We start from the raw sequence: 14,951 nt of genomic DNA, 5'->3' as shown, positions 1-14,951 counted from the left end.
GAATTTCAACGGTGCTATTAGATTTTCAGAGAAATGTTTAGATTAAAAGATATCACGATTTTCCGACGCCAGGACGTGATATCTTTCAAAATCGATAAAAAGCGAAATTACTCTGAAATGGTTGAGAATCGGACCATGGACAATATGAACTTTTTTGTTCATTTTAGGGTGAAGAATCTACTGGAGAAGTTTGTAGCACGAGTAGCAATTCACCCTGTATATATATATATATAATATGTAATTTAAGTGCAAATAGAAATGTTGGATCAGTTTGGCATGTAGGGGGTAAATTACAAATTTTCTTTATAAAAAAACCTCAAAGTACTTCAATTCTTTCGTACATCTTGAAACCGCCATACTTGCGAACTGTAACAAAAAATAGATCTGGAAACAGCGATATATAATCCTTTTTTTAAAAAAATAGTTCCTAGTTCCTAGTAAGTCCTTACTTTGAGTAGAACTGTCTTTTTAAAAAAGGATTGAACACAGCACTCAATCCATCATTCATAACAAATATATATATATATATATATGTCACGTTCAGATTTAAATGAACCGCCGTACCCCTCCACACACTCAAACAGTGATAGGAGTAGGGGCCAAGAAATTTTTTTTTTCAAGTCCTAGAAGAGATCCCTTTCTGGCATGTGTGGGTAAACAGCTATTTTTGGTAAAAAATAAAAATTTGGTGTGCACACTATTCAAGTAAGCTAATTTTATTACTTTGACGTCAAAATAAAAAAATAATAATTGTAATTTAGTTTTAAAAGAGTATATATTTTTATAAAGAAAAATAAAAGAAATAACATTTCATTTTAAAAGTTGTGTTAATATTTTAATTGTATTTTCTAATTTGGTGGTCAAAATTTTAATAATAATAATAATAATAATAATAATTTCTTTACCTTTCTTTATGGAACTATAAAACGAGAATCAAATGCTATTTTAATATTAAAGTTTGTATATTTGAGATAGGTTTGTTATAGGATAAAAGGATTCTTTAAATTAAAAATAATAATTAATAAAATATATTGTCATTTTATGTGAAAATAAATTGTAATTAAAGATTCAAATTTAAAAAACATTTGGTGTCGTATTTACTTTGGTTTAAATGAAATATAAAAGGTGCCTGATCGATACATGAAATAATTGTAGTCAGGTCCGATCGTAAAAAAGCCTCTGGGACCTTGTTTTCGGTTTTCCGAAATCAGGGTTGGGCCCAACAAAAAAAGAAGAAGAGACACGCTATATTACAAAATATTGGTAGCAGAGCGTGGTTATTCTTTTTTTATTGTACTTTATCCGTGATTATTCTTTTTATTACACTTTCTTCCGTAGTTACAAAATTACTTTCTCAAATAACATTTTAATTCGTCAAATATGCTAGACAGTCAGAGAACCCCACAATCATCTCACGCGAGATTGTCCTGCGAGTATCAGGCCTCTCAAACTATGGAGCTATCCGATCGTACAAAATTGAATTCTTTTAAGTCGCAAGAATTTAGGAATAAAATATCTAAGACCGTGAATGAAATTGTTTGTAACTCCCCGGATATCCCTCGACTGGCAAAAAAGAAACATTTAGCATTAATTGATAAATTGACCATCAAATTAGAAAATACAATTAAAATATTAACACAACTTTTAAAATGAAATGTTATTTCTTTTATTTTTCTTTATAAAAATATATACCCTTTTAAAACTAAATTACAATTATTNGATATATATATATGGAGCATGGTTTTAAATTAATATCTTACTCGTACAGCAAGTTTTTAAAGTTGTTCAAAGAGAACTTTGCCCTAGATAACCGCATGCTGAAATGTTCTAATGACACGGATGAGAAGAGTAATGCCCAGGTACTTATAACTTTTTACGACCTTAATAGATTTTCTTTTATATGTCAATTTATAACAGCCAGTCGCCCACTATTTTGAAAGATTACTATTTTGGATTTTTCTTAATTTAGTAAGTATTCCATTGATTATAACAATTTTGAAGAGAGAAACGATTAGAAGCCAACAGAACAATGTCATCTGCATAGGATAACAGATTAATTATTACATTATATATCTTAATTCCACCTTCCAGAAAGTATTTAGTACCATTTACAATCAATGGAAACAACAATTGGCTCCAGAACAAACGGTGGTTGTTGTCTGGATTCCCGGACACGTCGGCCTGGAGGGTAACGAATGCGCGGACGAGGCGGCGAAAGCCGGTACGTCCCACCCTCCGGATCGGACCATCGCGATCATGCCCTCTGACGCAAAACACGTAGTAAAAAATATGATAAAAGAAAGATGGCAGCGTCAGTGGGCGGGGTTGTCGAAGAGGCTCTTGCGAATAGATGGCTCTCAGAGAACCTGAGCAGGAGACGAGGGATCGTCCTCACCCGGCTGAGGATTGGCCATACGCGGTTGACACACGGGCATCTGCTTTTGGGCCAAAACCCGCGCAGGTGCCTTTTATGCAGAGAAAGTTTGCTCGATGTGTCCCAAATACTGGAAAAATGTCATGCCTTGGCTCCCTCACAGGGAGCGTGTAGGCATGCCATCCTATATGAAAATGGTACTCGAGCGCGGCAGCGGGTTTCTGGGTCCCATGTCTTGCTTTTTAAGAGAAATTTTTTTATTTTTTATTTTTTATTGTATATAATATGTCTTATGTGTTGTGTGACTACATGTTCTTTCTGAGTGCATGTATTTATTAGCGTGAATGGCTATGAAATAGTGAATGAAAATGGGTGAGGGTGAAATACAACGTCATCATCGCCCCTCGAACTTTGAGAGCGTATGATTGTGTGTTCGGGGTCGATGGCGGAATATTTATAAAAGTACTCCATTGACCCCACTCTAGGTTAGTTTGAGTATAGGTCGGTGGAGGAATATCAAGTACTCCACCGACCAAACGGAATGAGTGTATTGTATGAATGTATTTATGTATATGAATGTATTTATTTGTATGAATGTAGTGTTTGAAAGGGTAAATAGTTGGGGGCTGAAATGACCTAGATGTCATGCCAGTCAAAAAAAAATTTGCTCCACAAGCAAACGTGTTTTACCCCCGCTTCGGCCTCAAAATTCAGCAATAGTCCCTTTTGGCACCAGACAGAACTAGCACCAGCTTATAAGGTTTTCAATATATTTGTCATATTTTTTTTATATTCCATATTGAGATAATTTAAAAAATTAGGCACGCGCGTCAAAGGACATTGAAATCAACATAAAAGCGTTAAATTTCTACCACTGCTCAGTCTGATTTGAAATAGACTCAAAAACGTATTAAAGTTATGATGAATTATTATTATGTAAATACCAAATAGAACTATTTTGTTAATTTAATGGTATGGTAGGTGAAAATTAACTCGTAGAAAAATGTAATATGCGTATTAATATTTTTTATTATATATTAATATCAATTTAATACGTATTTGCAAATTTAATCAATATTTATAAATCCCAGGCCCCGAAGATGTTTTCAATAATGATCGAAACGTTGGCACCATAAAGAAAATGTTTTTCTAACCTACATCACACCCGACCGGAATTCACGATCGTTAAATAATCATTAACATCAGTGTAAAACAAATTTTCTATGTAGGAGGATTTAATTTTACTTGTTTCTGTTGTGTTTATGAAATATGAAAGATTTATCAATATTGCTACAAAGCAAATATTCATCTTTAAAGAACGAGATCGTTCCAGGGCGGTCTATCTTTGAGCTTATTGCAAAATGAAGCCTCAAGCTACTTTGCGTAATGGAAAGATCCACTTAGAAGTTGAAAAGTTTCCAGTACTACCTAATGCCATTAACGGAGTCACTTTCACACTTCCAACAAAGATGCCTACTGTTTAAGATTTTCCCTTCTCTATTTAACGCGCGTTTTCCATTTCACGCTTTCCCAAATGATTAGTTGTAAAAACAAGTTGTTAAGAACAAAAATGCTCAGTGAATGTCGACCTGAATAAAGAAGTCTTTATTGTGGAAATTCAAACCTTTTTTATGTGCTTGTGTACTCAGTAGGAAAAGGGTAAAGATTTTCGCCGAAACAACGAGTGTTCTGCCCTTGAGTGTTGTATAAACAAGAGAGGCACAAACTGATTTTCTAGCTCTTCTTTATTTATTTTACTCGATTACTTTTGTGTCAATATTGTTCGTATTCAAATTATTTTCTTGAATTTCTTTTTATGCGCTATTTTTTTTTCCAAGTCATTCACCAGGGGGGTGTGAATTTTTTACAAGACAAGAAATATTAATGACAAAATCTGTCAACTTACAGTGTAAATTCACTGCTGCTTCTTAATCTTCGTTTTTTAATGATAAAATTGTGAAACTTGAATCAATTAAGCTTCACAATGTAAGAGGTATAGAGATACACAAAGGAGCAAGTCATAGTGCATAGAAGATGGTGCCTCGCATTCGGCAATATGTTCAATAATGTTAGCAGTCTTTGTTCGAAACACAAAGGATAAAATTATAGGTCACTGCCATTATAGGTCATATATAGAACTCTACATGACCAACTAAATGCTTACTGGTAAATCTTTGACAACTTGAGTAAGAGTCAAGTAGATCGAAAATTCAATGCAGTTCTCTGTGTACAGAGTAGTCTGTTCAGGTTCAGCTGTGAGATTAGCACTTGAGTTCAGAGGTTAAGTTCTTCAGTGGAATTCGTCATCAGAAAGGACATCCATTTAAAATCTACGACATAGCCTGACCACGTTTCTCCCCCGCATGAAGACTCTGAACAATAAATCTGATTCCTCCGCCCAAGCATTTAATAAAACCCTTTTTCACGTATAAGACCGTTTTACCTCTTTGAGAGAGATAACCCTGGCACAAGAGAAGAGAGATCTGTCTGTGACGTTGGATTTAACGTTTCCACGATAGTGTTGGGATTGTCGTCTCGTCATAAAGCCGTTACCGCACAATTTTTGATTATCTTGACTTTTCATTACAACGTTTTCAGAGAATAGTAATGTTTGTGGTTTTGTAATAAAACCCATTACGCCTAAGTGTTAATATAGATGTCTTTAAATCAGCTGTTCTCACTCCAGATGCTACAAATTTCCAGTAATTTTCTTGTTTGTTACCGAACTGTAAGAAGCCAGGGCGTAATAGGAATTGAGGTTCCTGCATACTCGGTCATCCTAAAAAGGAAAATGTGATCTTTAACGTCCGCACCTAGACTATTCGGACTTATCGGACGTTTTGCTTCTCAAGGTGAGAGCTGAAGCACCTCCGCATACGACAGGATGGTGTTACTGCCGCAGCTGGTGTAGAGGCAGCTAGGCCCCGAAGAGCCAAGACACTCTCGCTCCCCGCTTGCCCATTCCAAGTGGTCGGGTCTGCACTAAGCATCAGACCGTATGCCGCGCGCAAAGGGCTACCTAAGCCGAAATACATCAGCCCGGTCTCCCGCGCACTCCCTGGATCGAGAAGGCCACTCTATCTCCCAGAGTATTGGGGCTTCCCCAGCGTAGAAACTACCGGATCTGTTCCGGCCGCGGTTTTGTTTATAGTGGAATTGCTAACCACCCCTAGAGGAGACCGCCTACGGTAATAGCCTCCAATCGAACTCAGCCTAAATCTACGTGCAAAGCATACTCGAGTAGGAGCAACCGATTCACTACCCGTTCCTATCCGCCATTATTGACGCATTCGAGCGACCATCCAGGACAATCATCGCGTCTTCAACGCCTATATGCTGCCGTCCGATTGCCGTATCCCGTGAGGCCGGATGTATAACGCTGGTCATACGCAAGTTTCTTGCGAAGGTCAGTGGTAGAAGACAGCCTCTTCTTTAAGTTCCCGCCAGGGGCGTCACCACGAACCACTACGAATCCATTCAAGTGTATCAGGCGCTGAATTTTGGAACATTTCTGTTACCGCGTAGTACAGATGGTTATGCAACCCCTTCGTCTATGCAGACATGATCTTGTACCCTAACCCTCGTGTGCCTCCGATAAGGCACCCGCCGTCCATGCCAACCCGAGCACAGCTTGTGCTTTAGAGAGGTTGCCACGCCCTCTGGGCTACACCGTTATTTTGCGCCCGGAACCCCCCTTGTTTCCAAAGGGTTGGGAGGTGGTCATAGGATAGAATGAAGGAACCTGGATTGAGAAAGGACGTGGATGAGGACCCGAGGTGAGCCGTTTCCGGGTCTCGACCCTCAACCACACTACACCACCTGTCGTCGCTGTAGTTCCACATTGAATGGGCCACAACTCCCTGGGTGGGTCATAGGAATTGCTATCTTGTTGTCTCGCTATTTTGAGGCTCGGCCAAGACAGATAGCCATCCGCCTGGGAAGTGAAAGAGGTGGTTTTGTGATATCGCTGTAATACGCAATTTGCATAATCCTTATAAAACTGATCTTGTTCAAAACCACAAATTGATTTCACCTTCGGTTCTTTAACGCACAGATTGAGTATTTTCTAGGGAAAAATAAGTGATTAAACAGAAACTTTTAAGCCATTAAAAAGTAATTAAAATATTTCGTTTGTTAGGTAGTTTTTATTTTATTATAAATTAAATTTGACATTTCATTTATAAAATAACAATTCATTGTGGTACCAATAGGCAGGAATGCTACGCGAAATTTCTAGCCACCGTGCTTACGACCACACCAGTAAGAACTGCCTTAAAACCTTCATGAATTAATTATCACCCTCTTTATTAGATTAAAATTTAAACCATTGCGTTGGAAAACTCTTAAAAGAATTTGTATTATTCAGCTTATTAATTATAATAATTTATTAGCGATAGCACGCATTAACTTCTAGCCCAATTTTTTTGTTTCTCCGGACGCAGATTTATTGGATAAATTTAATTTCCCCATGATCAAGTCCATTTTTCTAAAATTATTGTATAATTATTCACTCATAAAGGGCACCTCACGAATCCTCGATAACCTGTTCTAGTCGATATGTCAATATATGCAGGAAAGAACAGGTGTGATAAATATAAAAACTATTTTATGATATATCTATAGTACTCTATTATTATTTTATAAATTAATAATTTAACAATTTAAGATTAATAATTTAGTATAGAATAATAGTATAATAGTATAGAACGCGAACTGGTATCAGAATGAAAATCTATTGAATATCAAAACTACCTGAATTTAGGACGATCCCGCTCTAGAGATTATTATTCGCCTCTGGGAAGATTTTAAAAACGAATAACTTCATTGTCATTTATTAGAATTCCACGAAATTTAAATGTTATTCCTAATTGCCTTATAGATGTACCAGAAAAGGATTTTGGTTTTGTGACTTATATTAAGACATGTTCAAGACACAACAAGAGTGCCATAAATGTTGGATATGCTAAGTCAAAACTCGCTCCACGTGAAACAGTTTCCATGCCTCGTTTAAAATTGTGCGCCCACATAATGAACGACTTTTGGAATCGAATTGCGATTGTACATGTTACTCTGAGTCCCTCCCATTGGTAGCATGTTAGAACTTGTAAAACCCTGCTGACTCTGTCGAGAGGTTTGTTAACTAGTAAATTGAACTCCATTGATATTTCCTTGAACACTCGTGGCTACTTTCCACTTTTCAAAGTGGCCTGAATATCAAATTGAGATGACTGAGATACCCAAACAGAAATTGAAAGTACTTGTTTCTAAGAAAAGCTTAAAGGAGAACTGTTTGGTGACCGTTAGTTAATGATTATTTGGAGATCGTGAGATGTAGGTCTGGTGTGATGTAGGTTTCAGAAAAACATTTTCTTTACCGTTCCAACGTTTCAAACGATTTTTTTTTTTTAAGAAATCGTGAGATGCGGTCTGGTGTGATGTNTAAAGATCGAAACGTTGGCACGATAAAGAAAATGTTTTTCTGAAACCTACATCACACCAGACCGCATCTCACGATTTCTAAATAAATATCGATTAACGTTCACTAATCACCACACGTTTCGATCATTATTGTTTGGCTTACCTTTCCCTAATTATCCTAGCCTATACAATCCTGATTATCAGGCCTAACCATTGCCAATTTTTCCCACTGTCGACTCCTTTCACCTCAAAGAAGCCGACTCCTCCTATAAAAATATCTTTCTATCCCTACTTCGTTCCCCACCACTTCAAAATCCAACTTATGTAGACATAAAGCATCAATATCTCACTGACACTCTCAACACGGCAATAATGGCACATCTACACAGAAAACAAACACTTCAGTATAAAATTTCTACCATAGTATAAACTCATTTTTTCACATCCTACATGTATTTGTATATTTAAACAATATTTATAAATCCCAGGCCCTGAAGATGATCTTAATAAAGGTCGAAACGTTCGCACGATAAATAAAATATTTTTCTATACCTACGTCACACCAGACCGCATCTCACGATCTCCAAGTAATTATTGTTATTAATGATATATCTTTAATGTTTATCTTAAAGCAAAAACAATTATCATTACAAATAAAAGAGGATAACAGAGAAAGATTTAATATAATTCACTTTATTATTACGTTTAATATTTCAATGAAAGTGGAATATTAAGCTTTACATTGATTTGTTTATCCACTTCTGTTTATTTAGGTTCATTCGAAGTGCTGTCTTCCACTTCACTGTTTATCCAGATATTGTAGAAACTTCATATAACAATATTATTAATAAACGTTAAAAACATTTGATATATTGTAACTCATTGTAATTTGATTCTTTAAAGAAATATTTATGAAAAGTGTAAATCGTTAAGTTAATTTTGTGAGAAAAAATATTTTCATTGAGTCTAAAATTTATAACATTGTATAAATTCATTTTTCCACCACATCCTACGAGCATTTGTATAATTTAAACAACGTTTATAAATCCCAGGCGCTGAAGATGATCTCAATAAAGATCGAAACGTCGGTACGATAAAGAAAATGTTTTTCTAAAACATACGTCACACCAGACAGCATCTCACGATTTCCAAACAATCATTAAAGGAGGGCACAAATTTCTCGTTCGTTTTTCCAGTTAAAAAAAGCTGTTGAGATCTATGGTCCACGTTATTGTATTTTGTGGAACAATCCCGAATAGCCAGTCTCTCATGAGTACCGACAACCTCCCCCTAGCCGAATTGCAACTTGTGAAATTCGTACGAAATAGCTATTTTTCCAAGGAAATGTGAGAAATATCGTTGAGAAAAATTTGCACTCCCTATGTTCAAAATTGAGCTCTTTTATATTTAGAAAACAATTTGTTAAGGGTTGGCGAGAGGCCTGCAAAAACTTTACTCACATTTGAAGAAAATCATCCTTTGCTCTTACCAAGGAAAGACTATTTCATTAATTTATTAACCGATCACATTCATAAAATGAATCTGCGTACAGGACCCAGTTTAGTGCTTTCTGTTCTTAGACAAAAGTTCTGGATTCTAGAGGGACAAGGTTCTGTTAGAAACACCCTTCGAAATTGTAATTTTTGTTTAAAGTTCTTGCCACAACCTTGCTCCCCACTTACAGGAAACTTGCCTACTATGAGGGCCCAAGAAGCCAAGCCCTTTGTTCATGCGGGCGACGATTACGCAAGTCCGTTTTTATGTTCCATGATACGACGTAAAGGTAGTAAACCAAAAAAGCTTAAATTTGTCTGAGTAAAAAAGGAGGTTCATTTATAGCTTGCTACGGGATTGTCTACATCCATCTTCTTATAAGCTTTTAAAAGATTTATTTCACGCCGAGTTCCTTGACGTATCATAATCTGACTGCGCTACCAATTTTATCGGGACTAAGCGGAGCACGATAAAATAAACGAAACGATTACAACAATGCAGTAACTTCTGAAATATCGAATATTAACGTAACGTAGTAGCCCCCGTATTTCGGAGGGAAATGGGAAGCTAATATCAAATGACTGAAAGCTCTATCAAAGAAAGTTGTCGGATCCTGTCTTATGAAGAGTTCAATACCGTTCTTACCCAAATAGAAGTTATATTGAATTCGAGGCCTCTATCTGTATTAAGTTCGGACCCTTCTGAACGTTCTGCTTTGGTTTCCGACTTTCTTTCTCTTGCAACACAAATTAACCGTGTTGCCATTTGCACTCTTTCCTAATGTGTAGGGATTAGTGACCTTGTGTGTGGTGTTATGTTACACAACACTATCAAACAACACGTTCATAACAATGATCCGACACTGCTGTGTTAACGGATATTTTACATACGACAATCACTTTTACAAACAACTGTTTGGTATAGCCATGGGTAGCAACCTAGGCCCGATACTGGCAGACATAATCATGACACATCTACTAAATACAGTCATACCACAACTTCCTTTCACATTACCCTTCCTCACTAAATACGTAGATGATATATTGACAGCAGTTCCCACAGATCAAATTCAAACTACATTAGACACATTCAATAGCTTTCACCCACGCNCAAGGATGGCACAATTACACAGAAGACAAACACTTTGAGTGAGTAGAAATACTTTGTTTGAATATAAAATATATTTTGCATTGTATAAATTCACTTTTCCACATCCAAAATATAATTGTAATATGTAAACAATGTTTGTAAATCCCAGGCCCTGAAGATGATCCCAATAAAGATCGAAACGTTGGCACGATAAAAAAAAATGTTTTTCTGAAACCTACATCACACCAGACCGCATCTCACGATTTCTAAATAAAAAAAGTAACATTTAATGTTTACTGCGATATATTACGGTTCTACGGTTCATGTAATATTTTAACTATAGAAGTTTTTTCTTTACTACTAAAAGTACGTTAATGTCTTTTTATTTGCAATGTCATTCTTGAAGGTCGCTGTGAGGCTTATTTTTAATTTTAAAACTTAGACCTTTAACTTGAGTAGATCGAGGGCGTAGAGGGAGCAAGTGCATTACATCACGTTGATATCCTAACGATGTGACTATGTGAGTTATTTTACTTCTATGACGATGGTAAATAATTATATATTAGTTTTTCCAACATTTTTTCAAGAAACCGATACGGATACTGTGCCACTTAAAGGGTACCCTACCACCTTAAAATGTCTATAGTTATTTCCATAAAGGGTGTAACATTACTTTGATATTCACTAAATAAATGTTCTTCACATGGAATCTTTAAGAGTAAGGTGTAGACATTTTTCCTTCCCTGCCAATCTTTAGCTAACTAGTGGAAAATAAGACATCTCCGATTTTAAGGTAGTAAAGGCTTAAAGTTTTATTGCCTTCTCTTAGGTGAGATCAGCTTGAATGCTTTTCATAAATGTGGAGTGATTAAAAAATCTCGAAAACAACAACTAGCATTTAAAAACGAGCAAAGTAACATTTAATACATAAAGTTAATTGGGATTTTGTGTTGTAAATTTGTGTAAAGCCTGGGAAATAAACACCTAATACATATTTACGTTCTGAGGATTTTATAATTGTTCCATAATGTAGAATACCTAATTATAGAGTTATTTTGTTTTACATATCAATTGATACAGAGGGTGGAATTTATATAGCATTTGAAACCATTCTGTATCGAAATTGACCGATAACTCGTTAATTGCATCGTGGAGTAGACATCGGAAATTACCCTAACTCTACGCGTTTATTAGTAAATTATTTTTCACAACACTCAAAACGGCTTTTATGCTAAATTAGCATAAAAAATGGTGTGACGTGGTTCTAAAATTTAATAGAAAAACGTCTTTTATTTATCCTTTCTGAGATTATCCCTACGGAGGGAACCTCCGTTTTAATTCAATTAAAGTGTTAAACGTCAGTAAGGTATGGTGCCTTTAACGATTATTCAGTAATTGGATTTTCATTTTTCAATAAATTTTCTTTCAATCGATAGAAACAAAGGTTAAATTACCGTTCTTTCCCTATAAATTTTATTCGACGCGCCATGATTGATTGTTTTTAAGAATACTAACTGTACGAATTGGCTTTTGTTATTTATTTAAAATTATCCTGCCATCTATGTTAAAATTTAACCATAGACCGTTAAAAGAATATTTCACTTGTTTTTAAATCTATTCAAGTAGATTCAAAAGACATATGCCAAGAAAGAGAAGAACTACCGAAAAAAAGTTAGAATAAGTCCTCAGTTTAGCAAAGAGGGTAGTACATTCCCGTATACTCGGTCATCCTAAAAAGGACAAAAGGATTGAAAAAAAATAAAAAGAGACAAGTAACGCGGATAAAACGACCGGAAAAGAACTGACACTGAGTTTGGGCCTGTTCGGGTATCAGGCCACGGGCCTAAACCTATGACACGAGGTGCTATATAGTTTCTCGGAGGGAAGTGAATTTCACTTCCGCATGCCATATCCTCCTTTGCAATAGCCAAACTATGGAAGCCAACAAGTGTAACCAAACATAAGCAAGGAAATGTTCAGAATACCAGAAGGGGAAGAATGAGCCAAAGGAACACCGCTAAAGGCTAATCATACTGGTACATTGGCGGTTGCAAAACCGTCAAGGGCATGGGACCTGGAGTCTTCGGGATGAATCCAAAAAACCTAGGTAACTATGCTACAGTTTTCCGGCTAGGAATAGAAGGAAGGCAATCATACAAAAGAATTTCTAGAAGGCAACCGCAACCGAACCTTAAAAGGACAATGAGGATCTTTAACGTCCGCACGTAGCCTACTCGGCCTTATCAGACGTTTTGATTCTCAAGATGAGAGTTGACGCACTTCCGCATACGACAGAATGGTGTAGCGGCAGCTCAGCCCCGAGGGGCCAAGACAACCTCGCTCCCCGCTTGCCCATTCCGAGTGGTCGGCTCTGCATTGAGCATCAGACCGTATGGCCCACGCAAAGGGTTAAGTTCCCGCCAGGGGCATCACCACGAACCACTACGAATCCATTCCCAGTGTAACAGGGGCTGAATTTTGCAACATTTCTGTAACCCCGTATTACAGATGGTTATGCAACCCCCGTCTATGCAGACAGTATCTGGTACCATAACCATCGTGTGCCTCTGATAAGGCCCCCGCCGCCCATGCCGACCCGAGTACAGCTTGTGCTTTAGAGAGGTTGCCACGCTCTCTGGGCTACACCGTTACTTTGCGCCCGGACACCCCCCTTGTAACCAAAGGTTGGAAGAAGGTCACAGGATAGAATGAAGGAACCTGGATTGAGAAAGGGGCGTGGATGAGGACGCGAAGCGGACTCTTTCGGGGTCTCGACCGTCAATCACAATATACCACCTGTCGTCGCTGTAGTTCCACATTGAATGGGCAACAACTCCCTGGGTGGGTAGCAAAGAGGACAGAGGCATGAAAAAAAAGACCATAGCAGAAACTAAGTTCAGAACTACTAAACTTGTTAGAACTTGAATGATGATAAGCCTTCTTACCGGACAGTGTAGACTCAAAAAAACAAATTCCAGGAAAAAGAGGAAATTGCTGAATATCTCCTTTGTTTATAATAATTCTTTGGTTCACTTCAGTTGTCAGAGGCAATGCAGAAAAGACAATCTATTGGACCTTGGCAAAACTACTAAACTATTTAAGACTTGAATGATAATAGGGCTGATTACTGGGAACTGCAGACTTAAGAGGTATAGACTTGACGAAGAAGAAAGAGCAGAATATGTCCTTTCTTAAGAATAAGTCCTCCGTTCAACACAGAGGACAGAAGCATTCGGAAAAGATCCTTGGCAGAAACTAATAACTGCAATACTAAAGTATTAGAACAGGAATAATATTATGACTGCTGAGTCGACAATGAAGACTCCGGAGGCATATAGACTCCGAGCAGCAGAAACACGCTTGACATATATTGCCAAGAAAAATAAAAAAGAAAAAAACAGGTGACCTGGCCTCTATTGGTGTGAGGGCCTGTAATACAAAGGAGCTTTTAAGATTAAGCTTTAAGATCTGTTAAAAAGCCCTTAGCTTAACGAACATCTGTAAATTATGGAGATAAAAGGCCAATGTTGGTCGCGTTGTGAAAAGTCGTAAAGAGACTCCTTTGTAACATCAACCGTTTAACTTGTAATTATTTTATTTATTTTTTAATCAATGTAAATTACGTATTTTTCATAAAATAGCGTGGGATTTATCATGTCATTTCCATCTCATTTATCTTTGGATATTATATAAATTGTTTTCGTACACGTTGGATTTATTTCATTATGGAGCAGATATTGCTTAAAATAATGTCAACAGTCTGAACCACTGACATTTTTAACATTTTAATTCGTATAAATTTCATTTGTTTATTTCGTTATAATTTTTGTGTGAGAATAACATGTCATAATGTTGTTTTATTTGTATTCGTTTTTACAGTAAAGGTACATGAAATATACATAAATCTTTGTTATTTATTAAGGGAAAAACTGTTTATTTTGACGTCAGAGCCGGAGATAACTTGAAAAATCTCCACCGCTTTAAAAAAAAAAAAAAAAAAAAAAAAAAAGATTTTTTATGGTGAATTTAAATTTAATCCTGACAATATAAAGAATTTTTTATTTCCCTCTCGCTCGCTATCTATCTCCCTCCGTTCAATACGTAACTTACTACAACGTACAGACCTATCTATTTTAATTTTCACAGGTATTTTTGTTTTATTTGGCCTTGATATGGCGTGATCAAACATAGTTAGTAATTATACTTATTATATAAAGTCTTGGTTGAGAAGAAAAACTAGTATGACGAGCGGGATTCGAACCCACGAACTTCGGCTCATACGCCGCTGCTCTAACCACTTGATGTCAATCCACTCGGATTCCAGCTCCTCATCTCATGTCAACAATTATTCTGATTTTTCCGCTTTTTGCCATATTTTCAAGGTTGTAGGTTCGAATCCCGCTCGAGCCACTAGCTTTTTCATTTTAGATAATAATGATAATTAAACAGTTCAATTATTGGGTTGTCCGGAAAATAATGCAGGATTTTGGTATTAAACAAAAAAAAAGAAACTAGTTACTTTAAAGCAATGTTCTTTAATCAAAATAATTTCCCATACTCTCAATACATTTCTCCC

Source organism: Cimex lectularius, unplaced genomic scaffold, assembly GCF_000648675.2.
Source record: "Cimex lectularius strain Harlan isolate CLEC.00 unplaced genomic scaffold, Clec_2.1 scaffold292, whole genome shotgun sequence".
Classification (NCBI taxonomy): Eukaryota; Metazoa; Arthropoda; class Insecta; order Hemiptera; family Cimicidae; genus Cimex; species Cimex lectularius.
This window is presented reverse-complemented; position numbering follows the sequence as displayed.